This window comes from Canis lupus, chromosome 23, assembly GCF_003254725.2.
Source record: "Canis lupus dingo isolate Sandy chromosome 23, ASM325472v2, whole genome shotgun sequence".
NCBI classification, from domain to species: domain Eukaryota; kingdom Metazoa; phylum Chordata; class Mammalia; order Carnivora; family Canidae; genus Canis; species Canis lupus.
In genome coordinates, this window is record NC_064265.1 from 5,447,812 (window position 1) to 5,456,173 (window position 8,362).

Here is an 8,362-nt window from a genome sequence, read left to right on the forward strand (position 1 = left end):
TAAACAAATCTCTTAGTCTAATAAAAACATCAGCTCTCATTTATGGTTTTCACAATATTTGAAGCACCATTCTAAGTACACCCATATCTATTTACTTAGTCATCGCAGCAACTAATAAGGTACAAAACATTCTCTTGTGCTTACTTGTTTGCAGTGCACTTGGCCCGCACCCACCTCCCACAAATGCACATTCTGTGACTCTCTGCTTTCCTGCCTCTCAGAGTTCTTCTAAAGCCTTAAAGCCACACAGGTTGGGAGCAGTCCTTAACCAATGAGGGACAGGAGTCAGTGGATAAATACCTCAGCTTTCTTCCCTTTGGAGAGATCATCTTGAGATGAATTCTGTGGAGTTCCTTGCACAATCCCCAGAGCAACTGAGCTTTAGTTGTCCACCAGAGAAGCTAGTTTAGAGATGCATCTTTCATTACCTTTTCTTCCTTTATTATTTCATTGTCCTGTTTTCCTCACTCTGCTTTCTGTGATTACCTTTCAAATGAATTATATCCAAATCCATGTCTCAGGTACTGTTTGTAGAGAGCCCAAACTAATCCAAACAAATTGTTCTTCATTTTAACAGATAGAAAAAGGAGGTTATAAACATTTAAGAATTTGATCAAAATCATCTACAGACATTATTAGAATTTAGATTGGCCCCTAATCTATCATTAAACAATACTTAATCTCTCAGAATCAAGATTTTCATTATTTAATTTTTACACATAAATAAAAGATTTATAAACTCCACTGTAGGATTCTATGATTCCAAATTATAATTTCTTATGCATAAAATAAAGAAAATGTACTTTCTTGATAAGAAATTAAGACAGAACACTAAATATTCTGTGACAGAAAAGCTGTATTTCTCTACTATTCTCAAAATAAATTATTAAAGGAATATTCTCATATTTTAATCTCTGAATGCTTTATTGCCATAGGTAATACATTGAAAGATCCTATTTTTAGGATTCTTAAAAGGTTTTCTTTGTAATCTCTAACTGGTGGTTAAGATCCTTCCTCCTGGATTTACAGGGACTTAGATGACAATTATAGCCTCCACTTATATGCAATTTTATTGTTTAAAGTACTTGCACATATGTTATTTCCCTTAACTGTTACAACAACATTATGAGGTAGACGAAATAATTTTACAGATGAGGAAACTTAATTGCAGCGATTGAATCTTGCCCACACTAATGTACTTGGCATATAGCAGAGCTAGGTAATGAATCTATATCTTCTTGTGACCCAAAGCAGGGATTTGTCTCCCGTAGCTTAGCCATTTATGAAGTCTTTGACTACAGCCAATGCTGAGGAAGACAGTAAGAAATTAATTCTCGGGGTGGGTCATGTGGAAAGGAGATGGTTTGTGAGTTTATAAATAGCGGCTTCCTGTGAATTGCCATCTTTTATTCTCTACATTTCCAAAGTCCATGTGGATGCATAGAGAAATTGGGTTCTAATAGAAGTTACAGAAAAGAAATATAGTGTTTCACTACCAAGAACTTAAGTTTTAGATCCAGACAGGAATAGGTCATTATTCAACTCCACTGGAAATTCTTACCACTTACAGTTCTTTAGTCTCTTCACCTTCAGTTTGTTAACCTTTATAATTTATTTTAAAGATGTTCTTTATTTGTTCATGAGAAACACAGAGAGAGAAGCAGAGACAGAGACAGAGGGAGAAGCAGGCTCCCTGCAGGGAGTCTGATGTGGGACTCGATCCCAGAACCCTGGGATCACCACCTAAGCCAAAGGCATATGCTCAACCACGAGCCACCCAGAAGTCCCAGTTTGTTCATCTTTAAAATGATACTGATAGGGGCAGCATGGGCGGCTCAGTGGTTTAGCGCCTCCTTCAGCCCAGGGCTTGATCCTGGAGACCTGGGATCAAGTCCCACGTCAGGCTACCTGCATGGAGCCTGTTTCTCCCTCTGCCCGTGTCTCTGCCTCTCTCTCTCTCTTTGTGTGTGTGTCTCACATAAATAAATAAATAAAATCTTTAAAATAAAAAAATAAAAGTAAAATGATACTGATAATGATGTTTCAAATAAATATGAACATGAACTTAATTTCAAACATAGAGCGGAGTCAAGTCATAAATAGCCATGATCAACCTTTTGCTAATTTCTATATTCTGTTTTTCAACACATTGAAAAGGAGAAAACAAAAGAATCTATGTAAAATTACTTCACACTGGCCCTTTCTTAAAAGAGAAATCATTTTTAAGTTAGTTTTTTCAATCTGAGCAGTTTTATAGGGCAAGATTTTATATGTTCTTCATCCTTTCACCCCCAACTGAAGAGTGAGAAATTCTATCTGCATGATATTTTCATGTAATATTAACAAGTCAACAATACCTACTCTGATCTACAATACCCCAAGCTCTGTTCTAATCTGTTGACACCATGTCTTCTTTTTTTCCTACAAGTTATTGATATCCTTTAAAACATTTATTTTGGTAAAATATACATAAGATAATATTTATCATCTCAACTCTTTTTTTAGAAGATTTTTATTTATTTATTCATGGGAGACACACACAGAGAGAGGCAGAGACACAGACAGAGAGAGAAGCAGGCTCCATGCAGGGAGCCCCACGTGGGACTCGATCCCGGGTCTCCAGGATCAGGCCCTGGGCTGAAGGCAGCGCTAAATCACTGAATCACTGGGGCTGCCGTATCATCTCAACTCTGTAAATTTATTCACATGGTTGTGTAACCATCACTACAATCCATCCTTATAAACCCCTTTGTTCTGTAAAATCAATATTTTATATATATTAAACAATAACTCCTCTTCTCCCCTCTCGCCAGCCCGTGGCAACCACCATTCTACTTGTTGTCTCTGAATTGGACTACTCAAAATACCTCATATAAGTGGAATCATGCAACGTGTATCTTTTTGTGGCTGACTTATTTCACTTAGCATTATGTCCTCTAGGTTCATCTCACATTGAAACGTGTATCAAAGTTGCCTTCCTCTCTTTGAGGGCTAAATAATATTATACTGTATGTATAAACAACATTTTATGTATCCAATCATCCATTGATGATGCTTGGATTGCTTCAACTTCAACTCTATTGTCAACAGTGCTGCTTTGAACATGGGTGTATAAATATCTCCTAGATTGTGCTTTCAGTTCTTTTAGATTTAGTAGACTTGCTGGATCATTTAGTAGTCCTATTTCAATTTTTTGAGAAAATTCCATGCTATTTGCCAGAAAAGAAGTTGCACCCTTTTTCATTCCCATCAACAGTAACCAAGAGTCATGAGGTGACTGCTTATTATAGTTTTGATTTGCAATTACCTAATGATTGAGTATCTTTTCACATGCTTGTCAGACATCTGTATATCATTTTGGGGGGAGATCTCTAAACATCTTCTTTGCCCATTTTTAAAACTATGAATATTTCATGTGTTTGAATATTGTCCTTGCACCAGAGCCTGTTAATCTTCTCTGTATCTTTATAATTTTAGTATATATGCTGCTAAAGCAAACATCTAAGTTGTCGATGCTTAGTTTGAATTTTTAGTGTTTCATTAACACATTTTCCTCTTCCCAACAAACCACCATCCCCCACTGTGCACCTACAGTTAACATTTTTTCCCATAAAAAACATAAAAGGAGATTTGTATATATTCTTGAACTTATTTCTTGTTCATGTTCAAGTTATTGTATCTTTCCCTTGCTTGATTATTTATAGTCTTTGAGTTTTGTTTTGTACTTTTTCACATCACTAGGTTTAGGGAAGTGGAAAACTTTAAGGTCTGACTTAATGATGCCACCTTAAACAGCCTGATCAAGGTAGAGATGAGTAAGGAGCAATATTTCAACCTTGCATCTAAAGAGGACATTAATCTTGTTCTTTTTAAAAAATTTTTAATCAGAAGTTCCTAATTTTCTCACCATTGATGTAAAAATCATTTATGCTTGCAGTGCAACCAACATAAATCATTAACACACAAAAGAATAGTAAGCAATCTTTAATCAATATCACTTCCTTCTATGAGACTCAGTGGAAATGAAAAAAAAATACAATTTGTCATCGATCAAGAGTCTTGCAAATATTTATCCAGGGTCCCATATCTTCCCAGTTACCTACTTTGCTGTAGCCATGCTGGCCTTTTTTATGTTTTTAGGACAAATCAAGGTCATTTTCTTCACATGAACTATGCACATTTTTTTTTTATTATTTCATCTTTCATAGAGGTTTTAGCTCAATGTCATCTCCTTAGAGAGGCCTCCTGACATCTAACTCAATGGTGCTATCTCCTGGCCTGTCATTTTCTATTGCTGCATCCACTTTGTTTTCTTCGCAGCACAATGACCTTCTGAAATTATCTTATTAATTATTTACTGGTACACTTTTATTTTCAGCCACCCTCCCTCATTATGATATATGTTCCATGATTGCAGAGGACTTTGTCCTTGTTCACTTCAGTGCCTGAACCAGTGCCTGATTAATAGTATATGTTTAGGGATCCCTGGGTGGCTCAGCAGTTTGGCGCCTGCCTTTGGCCCAGGGCGCGATCCTGGAGTCCCGGGATCGAGTCCCGCGTCGGGCTCCCGGCATGGAGCCTGCTTCTCCCTCCTCCTGTGTCTCTGCCTCTCTCTCTCTTTCTGTCTATCATAAATAAATAAAAAAATAATAATAAATAAATAAATAAATAAAACTTTAAAAAATAGTATATGTTTAATAAATATGTGATGAATTAATACTTGGCAACAATGTCAATTAGAGATAAAAAAACATTTTCTGTAAAAGGACAGATATTTTAGGTTTTGCAGACTATATGGTCTCTGTTACAACTGCTCAACCTTGCTAGGGTAAATCAAAAGCAGCCATTATAAAAAAAGAATAAGCTTGACTGTATTGTGTAAAATTTTATTTACAGAAACAAGGAATAGACTAGATTTGGCCTATGGATCATAGTGTACAGACTGTCAGAGTAGATCATCTCTTGTCAATTTTAGTGGCAAGGTATACTCAGGTGCTGATTCATTCATTTTGGCTAGTGTTTGCAAAAGAAACAAAGATAAAATTGAATTTACTTCAAAACTATAAGTAATAATTTAGATAAAGATTAAAAGAATATTCCAGATTTTCTGTGGAGTAGTATAATTCTTGTTCAATCAGCAGCATTAATGGGAAAAGGCAATTGGTGTTAAAGATAACATGTTGGTAGGAGAGAATGTGAAATCATCTTTACTGTATAGCAGTGGTACTAATACCTGAGTGTGCTTTCAAATCATCAGTGATTGCCAGTTCACACCCCAAGGTGACCAGTAACTCTGGGGTGGTGCCTGAGAATTTGTGCTATCTAGTTCCAGGTGATGCTAATGCTGGTGGGGTAGAAGCTGGTAAATGGAGAGGAGATGCATGTGAAGATGTGGCTAAGGTAATATAGGTAAGAAATGGTCCGCATGATGGTAGGGGCTGTGGAAAAGATGAGGGAATTATCCAGAAGAGTAGTACACACAAGAGTTAATTTATAGAAAAACTGAATTTATGGGAAAAAGATGAAATGGCCCTTGGGGGATGTACTGAATAAGAAGAGAATAAAGCCTCAGAAATAAACTATATTAGATTAACTGCATTTTTTTTTCTTTAACAGAAATACTAGACTCTAGTCATATGGCTGCATTGGATTACACATGGCATTTGATGATATATTTCCTGATATTGGATGAATCGACCCACTGACTTTGACAATATATGGCATTAGCACCTGCTTTATGAATGTAGGCAAAGGATGTTGACACATGTGCAGAACAATTGCGAAGGAGGATGACTAATGGTGGCAGTGTCTTCCCTCAGCCATATACCATTGACATATATGTCAGGATGGCTAAATTGATGTTTTTGACATAAAACTAGAGGAAATATGTTAAATGAGAGAATGTTTGTGACATGATGAAGTAAAAAGTTAAATCTTATCACATTTTTTTAAATAAACAAATAAATCTAGCTCTTTTCCTAGTAGGAAAAGAGAAACAACATGTGGAGCTGAAAGATATCAATACTAAGATGGGATACACAAACTTAAGTGTTTATGTAATCTAATTAAGTATAAATGGACCACACTTTCCAATTAAAGGAAGAAAGCTTCAGATAGGCTCAAAATTTAAAATTAGAAGTTAAAAAAAGTCAAAACTGGACTATATGTTGTCTACATGATAAGTTGAAAACAAAGAATAGAAAAAAATATGGCATGTACACTTTAACAAGAAGAAAAAATACTAAACAAAGTATATTTTAAGACAAGGCTTATTACCCAAAATAAGGCGGAACATTCCATCATGATAAAAGGAAGTTACCTAGGAAAATATACTAATACTAAATGTGAATATACCTAATAAGAGAGCTTCAATAGGCATGCAGCAAAAGCTATCAGAATCAAAGGAAGAAATAGAAAAATCTACAATTAAACTTGTTAATGTTCATTCCCCTCCTTCAGTTATTGGCAGAACAACTAAGCAAACAATTCAGTAATATACAGTGGACTCAACATAATCAGCTTGAATTAATCGACATTTAAGGAATCTTCTCCTAAAAGATCAAAAGCTATAAACTTTTGGAGGAAAAGAAGCAAGTCTCTGAGTGGCTCTCCACATTTATTATTTTCCAGGCATATCAGACATAGCTATAGGAGTATATGTCCTTTTTGGGACCTGTGCACCCTCTGCAGCCCACTTCCTATTGAGAGTTATTTTAAGACTTGCCAAAACAATAACAGAACTTTCAGATGAGGCTAATGTTCTTTGCAACTTAATTTTTTCAAAATCTGATTAGCTTTCTTATTTTTTTACTTCTAATCAGTTTTATGTATGAGTAGCCACACCAAAAATTATTTTTGAAACAGTTCTCCGATGTTCTTTATTTACTTGTTTTCCAGTTCCCATAAACAGCTCAACTTAACAGCAGAAACCTAAGGAGATGAGGCCTGAATACAGTACACCTCAAATCTGACCACTTTACTGAAGTAAAAATGATCATCATGTCTTTGTGAAAAAAAAAAACCCACAAATTTCTAAATGTCCAATTTTTAGTTCGCTCCTCAACAATGTAAATGTGAAGTTCCTTATCCAAAATAATTATATTTTCTAACTATTGACAAAGGGTGTAAGTTCAGCTTAACAAGCACTTCATTCATTTGTTGCTATTAAATTATTTGCAAATAACAATTTCATTTAGTTACATAATTTTGTGAGTTAGGAATATGGGAAGGGTTTAGATGAGTAATTTTTCTGTTCCATGTGGTTTCCATTGGAATCATTCATTGCTGTTTTAACTGGCAGGTGAGTTTGAAGTGTTCAAGATGGCATCATGTATATGGCTGTTGTATTCAAGGCCAATCTTACATAGAACCTCTTCCTATAAATGAATTCATAGGGTTTTTTGGTTCTATCTCTCTAACAGAATAATGGAACATTTTCCAGTTAGCTCAGACATCCAAGAGAACCAGACAGAAGCTATCAGTCTTCTAGACTCGGAACATAGAAGCATAAAATCACTTCTGCCATAATCAATGCAAAGGAAATATTCTCCATGTTGCATATGTTTTGCATAGGATATAGTTTTTGTAAAGGGGACATCTTGCCACATGCCTAAGCTTGCAGACAGAATGAATCAGATTAGTATATGCTCATGAAAGGGCCCAAGGCTTTCTTGAGCAAGTCAGTATTCTCAGAAACAGAAACCAAATAGCAACCAGGTTTAGAAGCATGAAGCTCTGTCTTTCTGCTTATTTAATTTCAACCAGAAGAAAAAATAAGAAACATTGCCCATGTACTCAAACAGTAGTCTAAATTATACCTTATTTTGGAGATTGAGAAAGAGCACAGCCAAATGTGAAACCCAACTTGGGTGCAATACAGGGGAGAGGCAGTTCAGGCATACGTTTAGTTTTTGTGCCTTTCCTTCAACAATCCAGGGAATCTGAGAAGCTTTAAACACTAATATGATCTAATTTGGGCTACAAAATCTTAAGTGTTTTACCTTGTTTCTGAAGTGTATCCACCACCCACCCTTTAACTTGCAACACCCTTAACTTGTTCCTTGTCTCAGCTCACTAAACCTTCCTGATATATCCCCATCCTTCTTTTAAGAAGCTTATTATTATCATTATTATTACTTTGCTTTAGTAAGAGGTGGGAAAGAAGTCTTCATTATGTAAAATGTGATATATAAATCTGTGTGGAGTGCTTCTAAAAGTAGAATGTCTGCCAAGTTCTTTAGCAACGTTACCAGTGTATAATTAAGTACTCATTTAAACTATAGTTTATGTTTGTGTGAAGGGAGAGTGTGGAACTCAGAAATAGAAGTTGTTGTGGGGTGGGATTTTTTCTGTATTTTTAAAT

At 35.5% G+C, this 8,362-nt stretch overlaps 1 non-coding gene across 1 annotated transcript; it reads right to left on the reverse strand.

Annotated features, from left to right (window-relative positions):
* Positions 1 to 3,395: 3,395 nt before the first annotated feature.
* Positions 3,396 to 3,497, reverse strand: LOC112668938 (U6 spliceosomal RNA). Its single transcript, XR_003141961.1, has one exon. It is a non-coding gene; the product is annotated as a U6 spliceosomal RNA (small nuclear RNA).
* Positions 3,498 to 8,362: the final 4,865 nt, after the last annotated feature.